The 24,468-nt window shown below is 40.0% G+C and overlaps 1 long non-coding RNA gene across 1 annotated transcript; it reads left to right on the top strand.

The window, feature by feature from the left end:
• The first annotated feature begins 2,756 nt into the window (after positions 1-2,756).
• On the top strand, positions 2,757-6,213 carry LOC144336352 (uncharacterized). Its single transcript, XR_013408044.1, has 2 exons — positions 2,757-2,961; positions 4,664-6,213. It is a non-coding gene; the product is annotated as an uncharacterized LOC144336352 (long non-coding RNA).
• The last annotated feature ends 18,255 nt before the right edge of the window (positions 6,214-24,468 follow it).

A 24,468-nucleotide genomic window follows, 5' to 3' on the forward strand; every position in this document is an offset into this window, starting at 1 on the left:
TACTTTGGTTCTGTTCGTGGATAGTTGGGTGATTATAGTTACTTTCCACCATTTTTCAATACCTATTTGTAACAGGTAAAGAGCAGTGACATACATTTCTCTTTTTTTTTTTTTTTTTTTTGAGACGGAGTCTGGCTCTGTCCCCTAGGCTGGAGTGCAGTGGCACTATTTTGGCTCACTGCAAGCTCCACCTCCCGGGTTCACGCCATTCTCAGCCTCCGGAGTAGCTGAGAATTCAGGCGCCCGCCACCACGCCAGGAGTGACATACATTTCTATTCTACATGATACATCATGTGCTTGGCCAAATTTTAGCCCCAGTGACCTTCATGCCCTATTGTTATACCTTTGCATATGCTATGCTACAAGACAAAGGAGACTTTGCAGATGCAATGAAGTGACTAATCGGCTGACCTTAGACAGGAAATTATGCTGAATTATCTAGTTGGACCATCTGTAGTTATATGAACCCTTGAAAACAATTTTCTCCCAGCTCCAATTGGAAGTCTCAGATTCCAAGCATGAGAAGGAATTGTGTGCTATTGCGGGCTCAAAGACAGAGGGGGCTATGTGAAAAATGTAAGAAGGAAGTGAATTCTGCCAGCAACCCGTGAGCTTGCAGAGGACCCTGAGCCTTGGATTTGAACCACACCTCCTGCTGACACCTTGATTTAACCCGTGTGAAATCCTGAGCAGAGAATCCAACCACCCAGGCACTGAATGTCTAACCTACAATGAGGTAATAAATTTGTGTAGTTTTAAGTCACTAAGTTTGTGGTTATTTGTTATGGCAACAAGAAGAAACTAATATATGCCATGAAGTTCATTTGGAGTCAGGGGTTATAACCTGATATTAAAGGAATGTGTTGCTTCTCAGCTTGGTGAAGATGTTGATAAATACAGATGCAGGCAGAAACAGAAACAAATTTTTTTTTTATTTTTATTTTTTGCTTTTTATTCTCTCCTCTAAGGTCCAACGAATATTTATTGATCGCTGACAGTGTACCCTACACTAAATGCTTGTCATGCTTTCTTTTGTTTAGTGCAATGGATCCTGAAAATGACGACTTATCTTTTATGTAAGAAGAAATGGAGACTTTGGGAGCCGAGATAACTTGCCCATATTTCTGCCACTGGAATTTGTGATATTTGAACCCAGGGATCCTGACTATAGGCCATGGCTGTTTCCTTACTGCGTGCCAATTCCTAAGTCAATGGGGGTGATCTAAATATTAGTTGACAATCATGAAGATTAACAGAAGGTCACAAAAATAATGAATGATGGGGATTTTTATTTTAATGGAATATGGTAGATGTCCCAGATCAAAGATTCCTAGATTCTTCAGCTTGTTTGAAAATCTGACTCTCTGTCAGCAGTCAGAGCTGAGAAAAAACAGAATTCTGACTTCTCAGTTGCTGGCTTCCAACTGTTATTTCCATGGAAACCTATCAGATCTGAAAAAACAAGTTAAGTGCCTTAATATCATCAGCATCCAATGACTGAGACTTCCCATGTTTCAGTGTAGCTAATATCCATTTCCAGGGGTAAAAAGAGGAAAACTGGCCACACAGACTTGAAGGAGAATGCACTTATTTCATCTCAGCAGGTCGCTGCTGACCAAGAATGGGCATTGTTGCTTTCTAATTGCCATCCAATTTTAGGCAAAGATGAAAAGGCGCCTGTGAACTCTGCTTCAGGGGATAATGAACAGGAATCTCCTACTTACTTCTTGACAATCATCAGACATTATCATTGGCCAGCATTGCTTATTCGTTGCTGTAAATACCCAAGACCAATTTACATGCTACGGTTTTAAAAATGAGATAGTCATCACTGGCCCAGGAAATCAAAGAAAGCTTCAAATAATAGGGGGACCAGAGATTTTTCTATTCATTGTCTTGTGAATATCACTAAGAAACATATAAAGCAGGATTTGTTCCTTCTGTTGTTGCTCCTTTTCTATAGAGGGTTATATCACTCCCCAGCCACAATAGGAGGGCTAATAAGACAATGTGTCTTAAAGGCTTCAGAGGCTACAAATTGACTTTCTCTTAAGAAGGCTTGTAAACAAATACTGTGTCATTATAAGACCATTACAACATCTTGGGTGGGCTTTGGCTTTTTGCCCAGAGTTTGGAGGTTGAGACAAACAGCAGCATGATTACACCACTCTGTGGTCCATTGGTTCATGAGGCTGTTGGAGCTTTCATTACATCCATCAGTCAGCGACAACTCTGTGGCGCCCACTGTGTGCACAGCATTGAGCACTATGGGGAGCATCGGAGCAAAGAGAAAGCACAGCTTCTGCTCTTGAAGAGCTTGAAATTTACTGGGGCAGCCAGGACCACACAAATGAAACTGGGTAAGAAAGTAAGTGAGAGAAACAACCAATCCACCGCACCAAAACAAAATTCTGAAACACCACCATTTTCCTGACATAATTAGCTGTGTCGGGTTGGTTTGAATGATTGGATTGGCAAAATTAAACAGAGTTAGATGGAAATGTGGAGATTTTGAGAAGAAGAAGGGAAGAAGAAGAAGAAGAAGAGGGAAGGGGGGGAGGGGGAAGGGGAGAGGAGGGGGAAGGGGAGGGGGGGGAAGGGGAGGGGAGGGGGAAGGGGAGGGGGAAGGGGAGGGGAGGGGGAAGGGGAGGGGGGGAAGGGGAGGGGAGGGGGAAGGGGAGGGGAGGGGGAAGGGGAGGGGAGGGGGAAGAGGAGGGGAGGGGGAAGGGGGGGAGGAAGAGGAGAAGAAGAAAAAGAAGCAGAAGCAGAAGCAGCAGCAAAAGCAGAAGCAGCAGCAGCAACATTCACAAAAGAAGCAGAGGTTACTGGGCAGGCTCAGGGGTAAGAACAGTGGATGAGAAGTGGATGAAGCCGATGAGGGTTGCTTAGCCGACGAGGGTTGCTTGGATTTGAGCCATAAGCTCAGCAACAGGGGTGAGGACAGTTTCGTATGGGAGATGGTAAGTTATGGAGTGTAAAATTCTGGAACTGCAGATTGTTTTAATTTACTTTAAGACAGCCATTTCTAAAGTTTTGTGACAAAGAGCCAGATGTCATAGAATAAAGCCAAGAACAGAAGCAGAAAAGAGAAGAGGCACATTCTTCTGGATCACTTGGTGGAGAGAATTTGAGTCCAGGTCTTCCATGAAGCCCACCATGCCTCAATCTTTCGTTGAACATTTATAGTACTTAAAGGCTACGCCACATAATTTAACCCTCCATCACGCACATGTTTAGCCTATTTATATTAAATGAAATCAGTGCTAGGGACCATGCCTGACATACTATGCAACTCAATGATACTTACCAGCAATGAAGCATTTTCTAGAGGGAAAAGGGGAGGTGCAATAATTACTTTTCCAGGTTAAGAAAGAAACCTGTGAATGGGCACCAGGACCAACGTGTTGCTTTAAATTAGAATGTAAACCTCACAGGACTGAGGCAATCCAGTAGTTTGCATATTGGAGCAAAACAACAGTATTCACATTTTGGTATTTGTTTTGCTTAATGCTGGTATTTTAAAAAATGAGATATGGCCACCCTTGTCTTCTGCTCTTGTTGTTTAATGCGAGGCTGCCTAAGAAAAGCCTTGGTCCAGGACCAAGATTCCTTTGTCTTCTCAGCCTGAGCCTCACCTACAATGTTAATTGAAGAAGACACTGGTTAAAATAAATTATTTTAGGGAAGGAGTTAGACTCTGTGAGCCTAAACCAGACCCTAGGGGAGACAGTAGGATGGAGAGGAGCAGAGGGAATGTGGACTAGAGGGAAGGAAAGTGGTTGCTCTCCCTCCAGAATATCTATGAAATAACCTGAGACCCTCTCCTCCTCCTTCTGCAGGTAGATTTGGGTCCCAAACAGCTCTGGTTGAAATACAAATGACCAATTAAAACACATACAAAAAAACTCTCAGTGTCACCGGAACCCAATACATGGAAATTCCAAAAACATTGAATTATTTTTGAAAGATTTTCAATGAGAGAAATATAATGAGAATGCTTTCTAAATGACCTTTGTTTGATTTGAAATTTTAGCTCAAATTTTAACTAAGTACAGCCTCTACTTCAGATTTCAGATTTTTAACATGTTACAAACATTATAAATGACCATTTCTGTATTGAAAAATAGCTTAATAGCTGGGCACAGTGGCTCACACTGGCAATCTCAACACTTTGGGAAGCAAAGGCAGGAGGATCACTTGAGTCCAGGAATTTGAGATCAACCTGGGCACCATAGTCTGTAGATAGTCTATAGACCATAGTCTGTAGACACTCGTCTCTACAGATTAAAAAAAAAAATCCTTTTTTTAGGGTACTAAGAACTTTGAAAAATAATTTTTAAAAAAGGTAAAATAGCACAATATATCAGAACACCAAAATCTTACTGCAATGACAGCTTCAGCAGATTCAACTGAAGTGAGGCACATCAAAAATTATGACTTCTAATTGACGTCCCCACTGGAAATGATGAAAGCAGCTACACTTCTCCTATACCAAGTACTATGCAAGGCTTTGACAGGTGTTAGCTCATTTGATTTTCATAGGAACTCCAAAAAGTAAGTTCTTTTAGCTTGTCTCTTTTCCCAGAGGAAGAAACAAACTTTTTGAGAAATTAAAGCTGAATCATATAAAATTGCTAATGTTTGACTGTTTTTGACCCACAGATATGGCAATCTCATCTCACCTGGTTCAACCTGATAATGTGTCCGAGGTGACACAGTGGGCAAGTGTGGAGCAGAAATTATCCAAGGCATTGCACTCCGAACCCCACTAGGGAATATGACTTACTTCCAGCTAAAAGATGAGAGCAGGTGACCTTGGGGCCGAGATTATCAGACTGGTTGAAAAGTCACTGAAGGCAATCACATCAGGACACTTCAGAAAATATTTTTTGTATAAAGCCAGAGGAGTCAACTTGATTCACTGCAAGCTAGCAATGGTTTTGGATCAAGTGGAGTTCTGAACATTTCATTTCATATTTGCCACAAAATTGCCAAAAGTGACTTCCTCTCTGAGTCTCATATTCTCCTGTTAAATGGGTATGATAACCATGGTCATCTGAAGGATACTTTGGAAGGGATACATAAGCTGAATGGATCAGGAGAGAAGAGTCAATCAACATTTCTAGCAAGGAATGTCTAGGACCTGGGGAATGCTTAACAAAACGTCTGTCTTACTGTGTGTGTTTCACGGTGAGCAGGCCTATGAAAACCCACCCCAAAAGCCAAGGGAGCTGAGAGGCTGAAGAAAGAGGCTGACAACTCCAGTTTCTCAGAAAGAAATATTTAATGGGGACTCATTAACAGAAGTGATGTCTTGGGCAGCATTAAGATGGTGGATCCCCCAAACCTGCCCTCCAGAGAGCATCCTTTAAATAGCATGATTTTAGGTGGAAGGCATTAGCAGTTGATCACATTTCAGAGTTTCTTGCAAAACACATGACCACTAGGAAAGTTAGATAAGCATCTTTATGAGGGCTTATCTATACTACAGCCTGTTTAAAGATCTTGCTGAATACTTTGGTCTGCACAAATTAAACATCAGTTATCATGGTGATTTCACTCCAAGATGTTGTCACTCTTGCCATGCAACAGGCTGTTTTCTTACAGCATGGAAGAGAACACTGGACTAGGTACCTGTCAATATTCAGCAGAATGAATGAGCAGCCATTTTCTATTTCTAGATTGTTTGCTCCTTCAGAGTTAGGAGACCTTTGATGATTCAAGAGTTCTGACTCATTTTGGTGAGCCAGCTTGTTGTTAACATAAATGAGATGAAGTTGAAAGCCCACCTCAACATCACAAGGTCAGTGGCTGTTGTCACTGGAAAAGCTCCTGAGGCACTTGCTTTCATAACTGTATTTACTAAAAAGAGGTTTTAAGAAACATTTAGGTAAACAACATTTCACAGGGTATATGCAGCCAGGCTGCAGATGTAAACGATAACAATTTATTTTGAAATTTGCTCTTTAATTCTGATGGATTTTCTAAGCCAATGATTCTGAATCCAACAGCTGCTGGGTGAGCAGTACATACCTGGATAAATCAATCCATTTGTTACTTCTAGAGTAGTGAATAATATGTCTTAGTGCTGTAAAGATTTCTGCCTTCAAGATACAGAGCACCCGGGCACAACTTGCATGTGATTGCAAATATTCAAATGAAATGTACAGATCCTGTAAAAGTTGAGTAATAAATCATGTGTCAGGCAAGCACTTCCCCATTTGCATGGATTTCTGTTGACTTAAAAGAGACAGGAAACAAACTGGGAGCCAGCACAACACAAAAGCCAACTCAGGATGTCTGTTACTGTGTGTGTGACATGTGAGACCGGGTCTGGTTTTGCAAAAATTTAAATATAGGTTGATGTGGTCACTGCCTAGAAAACAGCATGATGAGAAGTGGGTCATAGAGTGTGCACCCCCTGGGGTTTATCCTTCTGCCTCTATGCCTCTGGGTGAGGAGAATATGAGCCAAAAAGCCCCTGAAGGGAAATGGATGTGGAGAAGTCCTGCCGTTCTCCCCCAAAACAGTATCTTGGAGTGGAGAAAGTGATAGGAGAAGAGAAATGTAATCATTGTATGGAGGAGATAGTAAAGCAATGGTCAATGAAAAGGAAGAAAACTCAGGAAAACAGAAAAAGGAGGTGAACAATTAATAATTATTTTTATTAATTTAGTAATAATCTTTATTACTAAATAAAAATTACTTTAAAATATTAATTTTAAATAACTTATTAATTTATTTTTATTTTCAAATTTTCTTATTTCTTTTATTTTTTCCTCATTTTTTTCTTTTTATTCCTCTTTATTGATTTTTTGCAAACACCAACTCAAAGCAGAATTAATGTTTTAATTGACAAAAATTGTATGTATTTGTGGTGTACAACATGATGTTTCAATATATATGCACATTATGGAATGGGTAAATCAAGCTAATTAACATATGCCTTACCTCACATACTTATCATTTATTTGCAGTGAGAACACTTAAAATCTATTCTCTTAGCAGTTTTCAAGTATACGACACCTTGTTATTAACTACAGTTTCCATGTTGTACAGGAGAAATCTTGAGTTTATTTCTCCTGTCTAACCGAAATTTTGTTGCTTTGGAACAGTATCTTCCTAATCCCCTCCTTCCAAGGAGTAGAATTTTTAGTAATGAGATATCAGGTTTTCAAAATGAAAACCCTCATAAAACTAAAGAGAATGCCTGCATGACACAGTGAAGCAGAGCTTGCTCACTAGATGAGGAAAGCACCTATTTCATCATTTATTTAACTTCAAAATCCTTCCAGATTTAACAGTTAGGATTTTAAAAAGCTGCATCTAGCTTTTCCTAGAAGTCTCGTTGCCTATGAATGAAAGGGTGTTCTAATTCGGAAAATTAGATTTCTTCACCCCATCTCTGAAAGCTTCCCTGATATTTATTGCAGACCAGAAGCATGAGTTGAAGGGTCAGAGGGTCTGTGCTTCTAATCTAAAGGTTTTGCTACAAAATGAAAAAAAGTGTAGGAATATAGAAAAGAAATGACCAAAGGAATCCATGTTTATATTTTAAGTCTTTGGATATCTCCATGGGATTGATTCAGATAGTTGTAAACACACAAAGCACAGTGAAAGTCTGTGTGCAGATGTTAAAACACGACTATTGGAAACCTATTATTTGGAAACCTATTATTCCAAGATCTGGGTGTTTAAAGTGGTCGGTGCGGTTTTGTTGGTTTTGCCTTTCTGGCTCCTTCTTAGCGACAGGGCAATCGTGAAATGTGTCCTCTTGTGGGATGTAATGCAGTTGTGTTGTGGTAGAAATGGAAGGACTGGAAAAGGCTCCTACATAGAACAAGGAGTCACGATTCCCCATGTTCCATCTCATGCCACTTTGGTCAGATTGCTCAGGTATCTGGGGCCAAAAGTCAGACCTAGCAGCTGGTGTTCCTTCCCCACCTGTCGTGAATACAGAGTCAAAGTGAATCTATCATGTCCATTTCCAAAACAATATAAAACACATCCTGAGCCAATGCTAATGTAGTACCATCTTTGTACACTTAACTCTGTTGGACTCTACCCAGGACCTGTCTTTTGCTGAAGTATATCCAAGTATACCTGTGCACACAAAGAGGTGGTTGTTGGAAATTTGTAGATGCCATGTGTCTAGATTTGGTCTGCATTTGCAGGCTAGTAGCTCACCCGAAGATTCTAGCTGCAATTCTGCTGGATGTTTTAGTTTCTAAGTCTTACCACTTGTGGCTTTGGGAAATCACTCACTGGGCTTTTGCATCCATATGTATAAAAAAAGAGCTTGGATTTCCAAAAGGTAGACGTTGGGCTGAGGAGTTTATAGCAAACTTGTATATAAACTAAAATTTCTTTGGTCTACTGTTATAACCGTCCTTAAACCAAGATTACTGCTAATAACTCTCCCAATGACCCTGTCTCTTGCCAGGCCGAGGTCTATTCCACAGGAAACAGTCAAAAAGGCTTTACCCTTTAAGCTCTGGTAGTAGTGGCCACAGCAATGCAGCCACCACTATCCTGTTGTCACAGGCAACTTGAGCTTTCCAAGAAGGGTCAGGCACTCGTCCTTATTCAGTAGTTTGCAGAAAGTCCTCCAACCAGGCTTGATCTAAGGGAACTAGCACTCTTTCAGATCCCCTTAAGCAGCTAGGGGAGGGAACCATGCTACAGAATCAGTATGACAATAGTTCTTTTCAGTGAAATTGCTTCAATAAGTCCTCTTCCTGTTATATCCTTTCTCGTTAAAGAGGAGTGTCCAAGAATGTTAAAATTCCACATGTGGGGAGAGTCAGCCTGATAATCTGAACCGAGGAGAGACTCATTTTAACATTCTGGAAAAAAAGGTAAATCATTTCAGCCCGCATTGAAATCACTCCTCCAACCACTGGAAGAGATACACATCTACACTCAAAATAAAAGCCTTCCCTTTAACACTCTTTAGCAAAAAACCTTCTAACACACAAATCTCAAGATTTCTATTACAATGATTTTTTCAAAGACTTTTGAAAGACACAGCCCATTCAACCAAGAATCATGCTTTCATTCCAGTTTAAAATTACATTCAGCCATTCAGAAGCGATTCAGAGCATCTACAGCCACACATTTCAGAACGTCTCTCAGGTACTTAATTCTACATTTGTGCAAGAATATATACTCCCTTTGTGCATCTGTTTAATACGTATTAATTGGTCTCACTATCATTTTTCGTGTTTTCTGAGATGCTCAGCCATCTCGAGGGGTATAGAAAAAGTCACCAAATAAATGTGAATTATGATGATTACAGAGATTCAAACTGAGGACAAAATCTCCTTATTCTACATTCAATTAAAATAATCTTCACGGGAGTAGTAAAGTGTAACTCCTTCCCGCAGAGGGCTGCAGTGACATAAACTGATGTGACAGATGGACACACCATAGCCCACCCTAATTAGCATTCATTAGCATACTAAGTTGTATCTTGATCAGGCAGCGAACACAAGGTGTGCACAGAAACAGCATTTTCATTAACCCCATCTGGCTAAGATACCTCTCTTCACCTTGGTGGGGGAACTTCATAGGATAATGATGCCATGATGCTTGGTGCTAAGTCCTGTGCCACAAACAGAAAACGTTTCAGGCTTAGGTGGAGGCAACCTAGAGAGGAGTGACTATCTCAAAAGAGAAACTTAGGTGAAGCAGGACACAGAGAAATGTGAGATTTAAAAGACATGAAGATCTCCAGAGATGGGAGAGGATTTGGAAGGGGAGTGGGAGAAAGGAGATCGTTTTTCACCTTTGTTTTTAGAGAAAAGTCATTCCCTGAAATTGAGGGGAGAGATCTTGTTTGTGTATCATTTCAGTGTGTCTATATTGTCTTTGCTGTTAGTGTGAAAATCCTTTTTATTTGAGCAGAAAAGAAATCAATAGAGAGAGGAAGAAAAGAAGGACAATGAGTGTACACCACCACCCGCTTTCCTGGGAAGATAGAAAGCATCAAAAGAAGATACATACAAGGTGTTTTGAGCACGTGTCTTTTTTTTTTTTTTTTTTTTTTTTTTGGCACTGCCCTTCAGGATGATGTTGGAAAAAAACAACAACTTTCTTCTTCTAGGGTTGTGGGGTCATCAATCGAAGGGAAATTGCTTCCACCAGCTGATGACGCCCAAATCCATACCTCTAATTTCAGATCCTTCTTTTGAGCTTGGTGCCTGTATATCTGGGGATTTACAGGACACTCATTCATATAGATGTCCAAGTATTTCTGGAGGATGTAGCGTGAGGCAGGAAGTGTGTAGTGGAGCATGTGGGCTGAGTTTATTATTTAGTTTTGGACAGAGACAAGTGAGAAGAAACTGTTACTGCCGAGAGGGAGAATCAATGCGAGGGAAGCAAACGTAGGTGCCCCACCCTGCCTGGGGCCATGGAGGCCAGGAAGTAAGTGACACTGGAGTCTAGACCTGAGATATGAGGAGGGACTGCCCAGAAGAAAGCTCAAGGAGAGGCCACAGAAGATGCAGGAAAACAAGTAAGGGCCACAGCCTTTTCAAACACCCGGAGAAGACAGAGATAATGGCATGCGTGATGGAGAAACAGTGATGTTTGAGATGGAAGGAATGTCTAGCAAGCTTCAGGCACTCCAACATCTAACTCTGCCCCTCCTTTTGTATTCTCTCTTCTTGTGAGTGACACTACGGCCATCCCACTCACCCACACCAGCCACCTGCACATCTTCCTGTTTTCTTTTCTTTCCATTCCTCCCGCAAATCCAATAAACCACCACCTTTCTTCTAAGAGTCTCGCAGACAGGGCTCCTCTTCTCCAAGCCCCTCCTCTCTCCCCTACACTACTGTGACAGTCTCCATGCTTATCCTCCTGTCTTTACCTTGTCCCCTCCAGCCCATGAGTCACATCGTTGTTGGAGTGCTCTCTGCAGAAAATGGAATCTGTCTCATCATTTCCCATCACCACTCCTCAGTGTCTACTCATGGCCCTCAGAGTTAGTTAGCATCTACTTCATCTCAGGGCATGCAAGGCTCGGTATGATCTGACCTCTGCTCAAACCTGCAGACCCCCCTATTTTCAGCCACTTTCCTGCATCTATCCTAAGATCCCATTACTTAGAGCTTCCTTCAGTTACCAGAGCTTGCCCAACTCTCAAATTGTGTATTTTGTGTTTATTCTTTGCTTAGATGTCTCCACATTTCCTGTCTAGTTAATTCTATTACACTATAATTCTCAGTGGAGACATCACCAGCTCTGAAATGCCTCCTTTGAAAGCCTCATTGCCAGTCTAGCTGGGGAAGCCTGCATGCTTCCAAGCAGCCTGTGCTCTCCTCTCCCATAGCACAAGTCACTGAGTCTGTCTGTTCCTCATCAGGCTCAAAGTGCTTTGAGGGGTAGGTATCCATTATTTCATCTGGTATTCATTTGAGCCTAGTACAGTGGCCCCAAGCATTCATTCACTCTATTCTGCTTTTTTAACCACCTCAAGACATTGTAGTATATTTCTGTGTAGTATCTGCCCCACTCTAAGGCAAGCTGGACAATGCCAGGGAGTTTGTTTTGTTCAATCCATTGTTGACAATGGTACCCGGCAGAGGATAGGTGTTGAAGTAATTGTGTATTTGTTGAATGAATGAGTGAATGAATCTGATGGTCATGCCCTGATCCTAGCGTTGGTCCATTACGACTCTATTTTTTCAGTTTTCTCTAACCCGAGATTCTCTAGTAAGTGGTTGCTGACTAACTATGTGACGTTGGACAAGTTGCTAATCCCCTCTCTGTCTCAGTTTCTCCTTTGGTGAGGAGAAATCTAGCTTCACTAAATTGACATGCAGTTAAATCTACTTCATTAAATTGACATGAGAGTTAAATTAGTTTATTCATGCACAATATTTAAACAGTACCTAGCACACAGTAAATGTCCAGTAAGTGCTAGCTATCGTCATCATCAAAATTACCTCCATCTTGTTTTTATATCCCACACTCCTTTAAAATCATCCTTTGGAACATTTTTCCTCCTACAAAGTCTTCAAGTAATAACTGTCCCAGTCATTTTAGGGGCCATAGGACAGCTTCATGCAGAGTCTCTAGCATAATGCTAGATGGTTATTAAATGCTTGACTAGAATGACAATTTGAAATTCCTCTTTTAAAATACTGGCATCTTGACGTGCAGGTCATCTTTTCAGATTGCCCCATACTGAACTGATCTGCACTATTCAATAGAAAATGAGTTTTGGGGAAACAAGGTTTTCTTGTCTATTCTCTCACTTCAGTTAGGAATAACAGTTATAAGCAGAATAACAATAGCATTTCTATTTTTATACATGAGATCCGTTCACCTATTTTTCAAAACCTGACACCTGAGCCAGATAGATTTCATCCTAGCTTTATTTTCTTTCTTTTTCTTTTTAATTTTTGGAGAGGCTGGGATAATACCTGCACAGTGAGAGCAAAGCCATGACCCCAGAAGCAAGGAGAGTTCATCCTAGGTTTAGAAAGGAACTTAAATGAGGAAAAAAACTTCCTCAGGTGCTCTAAGAACCAAATAAACACGTGGTCACAGTGGCATTTCCATAGAGATGTTAAAAAGCCAATCTGAGCATGCTATTCCAGTGAAGTTGAACAGGTGCAAGTTAAGCATGGCGTCTTGCATTCCTGTAATGCCAATAAAAGCTTTAATGCTCTGAAGATTTATTAATGATAAAAACAAGATCTTGCTGGCGTCTGTGATGGATGCTTGTGGGTATTGAATACATAGCCTGACACAGGTATGTGTGTCTGTATATATGTATCGAGTTTAAGCATTGTCCAAAAGATGGCACTGTTTGTGTTTTTATCATGTTTAATTGCAAACTTTATACTATCTGGGCATATTAATGAACTAAATTAAGACAGAGCAGAGATACCATCCTCCGCACAAATCAAACTGCTACTTTATTACAGGCCTTTTCAAACTCTTCATCTCGTTCCTCAGCAAGTGAATATACCCAAGCTGTTAAATGCAATAACGGCAATGTCAGCAAACCTTTTACTTATTAAATACTTTCTTTTCTATCTTAAAGGGGATTATAAAACTTACCTTTGAAATCATTACAGATACATGACAGAAGATGGATAATTGTGACATATTTAACTTTTCCATTTTGGAAATGTAACACACAACGGGTAGTTGCAGGTAAATATTAAAAAGCATTGTTCTTTGAGATTACTAACACAGCGAAAGGTGAAAGCTCCAAATAACTTATGAGGGCAAATAGGAAATTAGCTCCAATAACATTCTATAATCTCAAAATGTTCTGGGGATACTTCTGTGTGGGAGTGAGACATGCTGACAGATGGCCTTTTAGAAGCACTCTGATGTTGCAGTGGACATATACACTTTTGCCCGTACAGCATGTCTTTTGGAAATCACTATTCCTCATTCTTAAGTGACTTCCAGTCATTGTTCATTGGCCAAAGCAAGTCAAACGGCAACCCTAAATTCAATGGGTTGTGGAAGTGCAGGGCTGCCGTGTTTCTGAAAGACGGGGCTGGGAGGTGAAATATTTAGATAATGTGTACTATTACCTAAATTCACAGTATGATTTGCATAAGCCTACAAGCAAAAGCCAGTGAGTGGTTTCACCAAGTTGGCAGAGAAGGCGATTGTTAGATATGGAGATAAATAAAATTCCACAAAAAAAACCTTTCCCTAATGACAAAGAATCATCAGGGAGAAATGACACCGAATTTGCATTAATGTACATACCAGAGTGGGTTAGAATGCTTTTTACTCCAACTCCTACAGAGTCACTTATAGCCAAGGCTAGATTAGAGCTGTATAGAGCAGAAAACATTTTCCCTTTATGCAAGAAGTTTTCAGGGAACGAATGTTCTTTCTGATTCCAGCAGAAAGCAGTGTTAAGATCCTTTTAGTATGGTAGGTAGCGTTTGAAATATGTTCCCAGCAATGTGGAAGAGCAGCAAGGGAGTAGCCTGCTAAGAGTTCTGTAGCAATTAGGAACTTCCAAAGAACCAATAAAGATTTATGCATATTTAATAACAGCTGAAATTTTATGGTAGAGAACGCCAGGAATTGTGTGTCTTTGTGTTTGCTTTTCTTTATTTCTTGCTTCCTATTGCATCCTTTTTTTTTTTTTTTTTTTTTGAGACGGAGTCTCACGCTGTTGCCCAGGCTGGAGTGCAGTGGCGCGATCTCGGCTCACTGCAAGCTCCGCCTCCCGGGTTCCCGCCATTCTCCTGCCTCAGCCTCCTGAGTAGCTGGGACTACAGGCGCCCGCCACCGCGCCCGGCTAATTTTTTGTATTTTTAGTAGAGACGGGGTTTCACTGTGGTCTCGATCTCCTGACCTTGTGATCCGCCCGCCTCGGCCTCCCAAAGTGCTGGGATTACAGGCTTGAGCCACCGCGCCCGGCCTGCATCCTTTAATATCTATAATACTTCGTAATATTCTCTTAGTGGCTTCAGTATAATAACTTGTATTGGAATTATCTGTTTGTATTTTATGTTTCCTGAAGAACTGGGTATAAGCAGACAAAGATAAGATTCATTGGCATAGGGAAGTTGCTTAGATGCAGAGCAAGCACTGAAAAAATCTAAGACACTAACTGGGACAGATTTTTTTCCTATTAGTATCTGTGCATGTATGCATGAATGTTGTCGAACATTTGTTTTCCCTGATACTGTGTATCAGATGAGAACTGTTCAGTGACTTCTATAATGCATTTTAGGTGATCATTAAAAAGTAAACTTGGGGCTGGGTGCAGTGGCGCATGCCTGTAATCCTAGCATTTTGGGAGGCCAAAGTGGGAGGATTGCTTGAGATCAGGAGTTCAAGACTAACCTCGGCAAAATAGCGAGACCCTGTCTCCTCAAAACAATAAAAAAATAAGTAAATTAATAATAAAAACAAAAAATGAATTTAATAATATGGTTCACCTGCTGCAAGCTACGTATTGAATATTGTCAGGCTTCTGAGCCCAAGTCAAGCCACCGCATCCCCTGTGACTTGCCCAGATGGCCTGAATTAACTGAAGAATCACAAAAGAAGTGAAAATGCCCTGCCCCGCCTTAACTGATGACATTCCACCACAAAAGAAATGCAAATACCCTGTCCTTGCCTTAAGTGATGACATTACCTTGTGAAAGTCCTTTTCCTGGCTCATCCTGGCTCAGAAAACTCCTCCACTGAGCACCTTGTGATCCCCACTCCTGCCCACCAGAGAACAACCCCACTTTGACTGCAATTTTCCTTTACCTACCAGAATCCTATAAAATGGCCCCACACTTACCTCCCTTCGCTGACTCTCTTTTCGGACTCAGCCTGCCTGCACCCAGGTGATTAAAAAGCTTTATTGCTCACACAAAGCCTGTTTGGTGGTCTCTTCACACAGACGTGCATGACAAATATGAATACATAATAAGTCTTAATGTGTTTTTTTTGAGGTGGAGTTTCACTCTGTTGCCCAGGCTGAAGTGCAGTGGTGTGATCTCAGCTCACTGAAACCTCTGTCTCCCGGGTTCAAGTGATTCACCTGCCACAGCCTCCTGAGTAGCTGGGACTATAGGCTCCCACCACCACACCCAGGTGATTTTTGTATTTTTAGTAGAGTAGGGTTCACCATATTGCCCATGCTGGTCTTGAACTCCTGACCTCAAGTGATCCACCTGCCTCAGCCTCCCAACCACCAGCCTCAGCTGGGATTACAAGTGTGAGCCACCGAGCCCGGCCCAATACGTCTTAATGTATTTGAATACAGTAAAGAAGTTAAGTCATAGGCTTTGGAGTTGCCTATAGTGTGAGTTGCTCAGTGTGAAGCCCAGATGTTATTTGTTTACTGTGTAATCTTGCCTAAATCACTTCACCTCTCTGAGCTTTAGTTTCCTCTCCTGGCTTACCTAATCATGTTCACTTGAGTAATATTAAGGTAACCTCATAGGATTGTTTGGAGAATTATACAATATAACTTACGTAAAGAACCAGGCACAGTGTCTGAACATAGTAAGTAGTTAATAAATGTTAGCTATTAATGATTAAAGTACACAATTTTTTTTTCCAAAAAAATCTTCTTTGTCTCCTTAAGCCTTGTGCTGGGTAAACAGGAAAGGTATTATTGTGCTCTGCTGCAGGACACGGGGACTCAGAGGGTTTAAAGGATATACTTTCAGGTCACCTGAGGAGGTAGTGCAAAGCTGAGGTCTAGAGATGTCCAGCTCAGTGAAATTTTCCTGCCATCACCATGTGGATAGTTACACTAATAAGCACTCCCATCTGTAAGTCATCTACATCCATGGTTAGTTAGTTTTAAGTATCTAAATAGCTATACCATAGGATCCAGTGATTTAATCAAATGTGAATCTAGGTGTTATGAAAGTATTTTGTACATGAGGTTAACATCTATGATCAGGTGACTTTAGCTAAGGAAAATTACCCTTCATTATGTGGGTGGGCTTCATTTAATCAGTTGAAGGTCTTAAGTGGAAAAGCTGAGGTTTCCTGTAGAAGAAGAAATTCTGCTCTGAAACTGAAGCATCAGCACCTGCCTGAGTGTCCAGCCTGCTGCTCCACCCTACAAATCTTGAATTTGGCCAGTCTCTACAATCACATGAGTCAATTCCTAAGAATCATTCCTAATCTTTCAGCAGTGAATTTTAATCCCAGGCCTTTTCTAGCTAGTGTAGTCAGGGTTCTCCAGAGAAACACAACCAAAAGGAGAATACATATATATTCATGAGCCTCATTCTATGGATTATCCCCACCTTTCTTCCTCCTTCTTTGTTTATATATATGTGTATCTATCTATCTATCTATCTATCTATCTATCTATCTATCTATCTATCTGTCATGTCGGTTAGTTGTGTTTCTTTGGAGCATCCTCACTAATTCAATGTGTAAATTTAAACCTCCTAGAATATTCGTTTCTGGGGAGCAAGACAAACCCTGATTATAGCCACACTGTGTTAGTCTGAGCTTTACCTGTATCTGGTTACTACAGGAGATGGAGCCAATCTGCAGAATAGCTGCCTCCTCTCATTAACTGCAGTGCCTCAGACTGCTTTGAGTTAGAATTTTGTGTTGTCTCCTCAGAAGCATGGCATGTGACATTAACTGACCATAAAGACCATAAGCAAGAATACTTAAATGACAGCACACACCCACAAATGTGTGTACCTCCATTGGCATCTCAGCATCTGTAAGCAGGCTCTTGACCTTGAACACAAAAGTTCCATGTTGAGATGGTGTCTCCAGCCCCAACACATAGGACTTTCCTGGATCCCAGTCCCTACAGTTATACGATAAAGGGTCAGGAAGTGAAAGTGAAGCTTAATAGTACTCAAGTGAACATGATTAGGTAAGCCATGCAGATAATTATCTTACAGTTTTCTTTAAACCAAGAGATAGTGTGCTTTTCTTTTCCTTCCCAAACAGGTAAGTTTCCTATGTTTGTTTCCATCAGTACCTCATGACATCAAATCCAAGAGGAATGGTTATCCTTCCTGCTACCACACACCCCGCCCCCCACAAAAGCCCTATTACTTGTATTTTGGATTTCACTTCTTCCTGCCCTCTCAGGGCCCTCACTCTATCAATTGTCTCCTCCTTTCTGCTTTAACAAACTTTATTAGTGGTGGTGATGTTGTTGATGATGGTGATAATAGTAATGATGATCTCCACGTGTAAATAGCTGCACTGAATCAAGCTATAATCCTATGAAGTAATTGTTGGTCTTTTCATTGAATAGATGAGAAAACTGAAGCTTAGAGAAGCTGCCGGCCATGCCCATAGCTATGCTATTAATAGCTAGAAAAGACCTGGAATTTAAAACCAAGCCTGTTTGAATCCAGTGCTTTCCCCAATGGCTCCTTCATATCTTACTCAGCTTGCTCAAGTTTGTTCCAACAGTAATTTAGCACAAGGCATGAAGTCATGATTTCTTTAGCCTGTTTTAATTACAAAGCCTAGCTTTAAAAAAGTCTGCCAAACTGCTAAAATGGGGTCGGTCAAATCCTTACAAGTTCTGAGTTTTGCTACATCAGGTCTTCAGCCCAGGGTTCTCTCTCAGCCTGGTCTGCCAAGCACTAACAGCAAGGTTATGGGAGGGGGTGTTCTCTGAAGACAATTTTCTACTCTTTAAAAGCTGACGGTTGACTTCCGGTTTCTGGTCCAGCATATAAGAAGCTTGAAAGTAGCCACTATCTCCTAACAATAAGCAAAAAAACCAGAACAAACTGAAAACTCAACAAATCTTCTTAGATTTTGATACATTTTAGTATTTGTCCCTGCCCAAATCTCATGTTGAAATGTGACCCCTAGCTGGGCATGGTGGTTCTTGCCTTTAATCCCAGCACTTTGGGAGGCCAAGGCAGGTGGATCACCTGAGGTCAGGAGTTCGAGACCAGCCTGACCAATGTAGCAAAACCCTGTCTCCACTAAAAGTACAAAATTAACCAGGTGTGGTGACACATGCCTGTAATCCCAGCTACTCAGGAGGCTGAGGCAGGAGAATCGCTTGAACCCAGGAGGCGGAGGTTGCAGTGAGCCAAGGTTGCACCATTGCACTCCAGCCTGGGTGACAGAGTGACAGTCTATCTCAAATAAAAAAAGAAAAAGAAAAAGAAAAAGAAATATAATCCCCAATCTTGGAGGCGGGACCTGGTAGGAAGTGTTTGGATCATGGATTATGAATGTCTTGGGCTATCCCCTGGGTGATAAGTGAACTCTTGCTCTAAGTTCACACGATATCTGGCATGGCACCTCTCCCTAGCCTTCTCTCTCTTGCTCCCGCTTTTGCCATGTGATATGCCTACTCCCACTTCACCTTCTGCCATGAGTGTAAGTTTCCTGAGGCCTCCCTAGAAGCTGAGTAGATGCCAGCACTGTGCTTCCTGTAGAGCCTGCAGAACTGTGAACCAATTAAACCTCTTTTCTTTATAAGTTATCCAGTGTTAGGTATTTCTTTATAGCAATGCAAGAATGGCCTAATACAGATCTGTAAGAGAAGTGAGGTTACAGGGCAAACTGCTACCCTCACAAATTGGAGAGAGAGAGAGAGGTGGATACAGAGAATTAAAACCTATCAGAGCAGAAACCCATGAGCAGAAACCTCCACAAGAACCAGTGCTGGGTTCAAAAATCTTGAACTGTAATTGATAAATTTCTGGGGGCTCAGTACGGGCAAGAATGAGAATTAAAAACTCCAGGGGTCTCCAGTCACAGTGGTATCCCCACACATTTGTGAGTTTTACCTCCATGAGTTCAACCTGCTTCTCACAGTGAATATCAGAGAAAAATTCCTTCTTGCTCCAGCAGGGTGATAGGAAAAGAAGCCATTTTGAAATATGTCAGAGATTTCTATTGTTCTTAACAAGGTCTACTCTCAGGAGAAACTATTTAACCACAGCCTAATTTGCTGGGGTTTTAGCAAAGACTAACAGATCTGGGGAAAGGGAAATACCCAACTCCAGGTCATCTAGACATCTTGTCCCACTTAAAGGAAGGAAAACTGAGAAGCGCTTGAAAACTTCACAGTCCCAGAGGCACAGGCTCACAAAAAGACTTGAGAAGTAATCGTAGAAACTTAGAATGCTTTTCCTCCACAAGCATCTTATTACTACATTATGAAAGATCTATTTATAGCATTTTCTTCTACCCAGTGCATCATATCCAAGTTCAAAAATATTAGAAGGCACTCTAAAAGGCAAAAACACAGTTTGAAGTGATGGAGCAAGCATCAGAATCAGACTCAGATATGGCAGGGATGCTGAAATTATTAGACCAAGAATCTAAAACAGCTACGATTAATATGCTAAGGGCTTTAATGGATAAAGTAGACAGTATGTAAGAACAAACAATGTAAACTGAGATGGAAATTCTAAGAAAGATCAAAAAGGGATAAAAAATTGTGACAAATAGTGTATGATTTCACTGATATGAGATATCTTAAAAAGCCAAAATCATAGAATCAAAGAGTAGAATGATGTTGCTAGGACCTGGGGAGAGAAAGAAATGAGGAATTACTAACCAACAGTCATGAAGTTTCAGTTTAGCAAGATGAATAAGCTCTAGAGATCTGTACAATATTGTACCTACAGTTAACAATAATGTATTGCACACTTAGAATTTTGTTGAGAGGGTAGATCTCATGTTAATTGTTTTTACCACAATAAAATAAAGTTAAAACAACAAGAATAACAACAACACTGTAATAGAAATGAAGAATGACTTTGATGGACTTATTAGTAGACTGGGCACAAATGAAGAAAAATACCTGAGCTTGAATATATATCAATAGAAACCTAACAAACTGAAAAGTAAAGAGACAAAAGCCTGAAAAAAAAAAAAAAAAAAAAAAAAAAAGAACAGAATATCCAAGAACTGTGGGAAAACAACCAAAGGTGTAACATACATGTAATGAGAATACCAAAAAGAGAAGAAAGAGGAAAAGGAACAAAGGAAATATTTGAAACAAACAATAACAGAGAATTTCCCCCCAAATTAATGTCAGATATCAAACCACAGATCCAGGAAGCTCAGAAACACCAAAGAGAAAAAATGCCAAAACAACTGCATGTAGGAATATCACATTTACACCACATAAAATTAGAGGTAAAGAAAACAATTCTGAAAGGAGTCAGAGGGAAAAAACATCTCACCTACAGAGAGAGCAAAGATAAGAATTGCATCTGACTTCTCAGAGACCATGCAAGCAAGATTACAATGGAGTGAAATATTTAAAGTGTTGAGAGAGGGGGAAAAAATCATAACTGGAGTTATGTTCCTGGTGAAATAATCATTCAAAAGGAAAGGAGAAATAGATTTTCTAAGACAAACAAAAATTGAGGGAATTTGCTGCTAGTAAACCTGCCTTGCTTGCAAGAAATGCTAAAAAGAAAAAACAAGTTCTTCAAAAAGAAGGAACATTATACAGGTCAGAAATTTAGACTTACATAAAGGAAGGAAGAGCACTGAAGAAACAAAAAGTGAAAGTAAAATAAAAACTTTTATTTTTCTTATTCTTAACACCTGGGTATTTATCCCATGTATTCAAGGCTAGTTCAATATTCAAAAATTAATTAATGTAATTCATCACATCAAAAGGCTAAAGAATAAAAATCACATGATTATATCAATAAATGCAGGAAAAGCATTTGACAAAATCCAATACACATTCCTGATTTAAAAAAAAAAAACTTGCAGGAAAGTTGGAATAGAGGGAACCTTGCTGAACTTGATAAAGAATATCTACAAAATACCTCGAGCTAACATCACACATAATGGTGTGAAACTAGAAGTTTTCCCACCAAGATCAGGAACAAGGCAAAGATGTCCCTCACCATTCCTCTTCAACACTGTAGTAGAAATTTTAGCTAATGCAATAAGACAAGAAAAGGAAATAAAATGTATACTGAGAGTGAAGGAAGACATAAAACTGTCTTTGTTTGCAGATGACATCATTATATATGTAGAAACCCTGAAAGAATCATCAACAACAACAAAAAACAACTTCTGGAACTAATAAGTGATTATAGGAAGGTTGCAGGATACAAAGGTAATATACAAAAGTCAACTGCTTTCTTATATACCAGCACTGGGCAACTAGAATTTGCAATTAAATATGAAATACAGCTTATGCTAACACTTCCCAAAATGAAATACTTAGGTATAAATTAAACAAAATATTTATAATATCTCAATGAAAACCTATAAAACTATGACTAAAGAAATCAAAGTAGAATTAAATAAATGGAGAGACATTCTATGTTTATAGATAAGAAGACTCGATATTGTCAAGATGTCAGTTTTTTTTCAACTTGATCTGTAGATCAAATGAAATTCCAATAAGAAAAACCCAGCAAGTTAGTTTGTGGATAGCAATAAACTATTCTAAGGCTTATGTGGCAAATGACCCAGAACAGCTGACACAATATTGAAGGAAAAGAAAAATTTGGAGTACTGTTAATACCTGACTTCGAGATTTAATATAAAGCTGTAGTAATCAAGACAGCGTGATATTGATGAAAAAATAGACAAGTAGATCAATAGAACAGAGTCAAGATATAGACCCACATAAATATATTTAACTGAACTTTGACAAAGGGATTTAAGGCAATACAATGGCGAGAAGACAGTCCTTCAACAAATGGTGCTGGAACAAGCATGTATACATATATCAACACGTGAACCTAGAACAGACTTTATACCTTTCACAAAAATTAATTCAAAATGGGTCACAGACCTAAATGTAAAACACCCAATAATGAAACTTCTAGAAGATAACATAGAAGAAAATTTAGATGGCCTTAGGTTTGACAATGACTTTTTAGATATGACACCAAAGGAATGCTTCATGAGGGAACAACAGATACAGGGGCCACTTAGGAGTGGAGGATGGGAAGAGGGAGAGGATAAGAAGAGGGAGAGGAGCCTGTTGGGTACTAGGCTTAGTACCTGGGTAACAAAATGATCTGTACAACAAACCCCCGGGACATAAGTTTACCTATAAACAAACCTGCACATGTACCCCTGAACCTAAAATAAACGTTTTTCTTAAAAAAAAGAGGAGATTAGGACACACAGAGGCATCAGGGCCACACATGCATAGAGCGACAACCATGTGAAGAGACAGCAAGAGGGCAACCAGCTGCAAGCCAGGAAGAGAGGCCTCCCTGGAAGCTCAGGGAACAGAGCTTACCTTACGGCTGTCAGAGGAAACCAACCCAACCAGCACCTGATCTTGGACTTCCAGTCCCCAAAACTGTGAGAAGATAATTTTTTGTTGTTTAAGAAAAAAATAAAAAGGAATGCTTCATGTAAGAAAGAAATTATACGTTGGTCTTCATTAAAATTAAAAATTTCTGCTTTTGCAAAAGACACTGTCAAGAAGATGAAAGACAAGCCACAGATGGGGAGAATTTGCAAAACACATATCTGATAATGGGCTACTATCCAAAATATACAAAGAACTCTTAAAAATGCAACAATAAAATCCAAACGACCTGATTTAACATGTGCCAAAGACATTAATAGACACCTCGCAACAGAATGATGTCAAAAAAAATGTTCTTTATCACATGTCATCAAGGAAATGCAAATTGAAACAATCATATATCACTACATACTTGTTAGTGTGGTCAAAATCCAGACCACTGACAACCCCAAATGCTGAAAAGGATATGGAACAACAGGAATTCTCATTCATTGTTGGTGGGAATGCAAAATAGTACAGCCCTTTTGGAAGACAATTTAATGGTTTCTTACAAGACTAAACATACTCTTACCATGTGATCCAGTAATCACCTTCCTTGATATTTTTCCAAAGGAATCAAAAACTTATGTCTACACAAAATCTGCACACATATGTTTATAAGAGCTTTGTTTACGATTGCCAAAACTTGGAAGAAACCAAGATGTCCTTCAGTAGGTGAATGAATAAACTGTGTTACATCCAGAAAATGGCATATTATTTAGTGCTAAAAAGAAATGAGACGCCAAGCTATGAAAAGACATGGAGGAAACCTAAATGCGTATTATTAAATGAAAGAAGCCAATCTGAAAAAGCTACATGCTTTATAGTTCCAACTATATGACATTCTAGAAAAGTCAAAATGATAGAGACAGTAAAAAATTCAGTGGTTACCAGGGGTTTGGGAGTGGGAGAAATGAACAGGTGAAGCAGAGAAGATTTTTAGGGCAGTGAAAATCCTCTGTATGATACTATAATGGTGGATATGATATGTACCATTATACATTTGTCCAAACCCATAAGATGTACATCACCAAGAGTGAACCCTAATATAAACTATGATCTTTGGGTGATAATGATGTATCAATGTAGGTTCATTACTTTGTGTGTAACACTCTGTAAATAAATGTAAATGTATCACTGTGGTGTGGGATATTTTTAATGGGAGAAGCTATGAATGCATGGGAGCAGGGGCCGTACAGAAAATCTATGTATCTTCCTCTCAGTTTTTCTGAGAATCCAAAACCGCTCTTAAAATTAGACTCTATTAAAAATAAAGAAATAATGAGGGTTGCTGCTCTGCTATTTCCTATAGAGCAGAAAACTCATGCTTGGAGCTGGGAATTCTTGGCACTGGGGCCTCCCTGTGCTTTGAACTTCTGTTATTGTGGAGTGCCTGATAATATGGGCTCGCCAATCTCCACTTTTCTCCGTGGTCACTTGCCATCATGGACCCCTCCCATCCCTGCCATAATTTCTGTCTTGCCCTATGCTTAGGAATTTCAAGAGAGGTGATTTTTAAAACCCAATGTTTGTAGTTAAGAGCATGGACTTTAGAATCAGAAAGCCTTGAGATGGAATTCCACCTTAGTCATTTGCTATTTGTGTGACACTGGACAAACTGCTTAACCTACCTATGCCCTGTGTTTCCTCTGGAAATGCAACACATCCCTGCTTCAGTGGGTTGGCTAAAGGAATATAGTAGATTATGTGTGTAAGAAAGCTT

Source organism: Macaca mulatta, chromosome 17 (assembly GCF_049350105.2).
Source record: "Macaca mulatta isolate MMU2019108-1 chromosome 17, T2T-MMU8v2.0, whole genome shotgun sequence".
Classification (NCBI taxonomy): Eukaryota; Metazoa; Chordata; class Mammalia; order Primates; family Cercopithecidae; genus Macaca; species Macaca mulatta.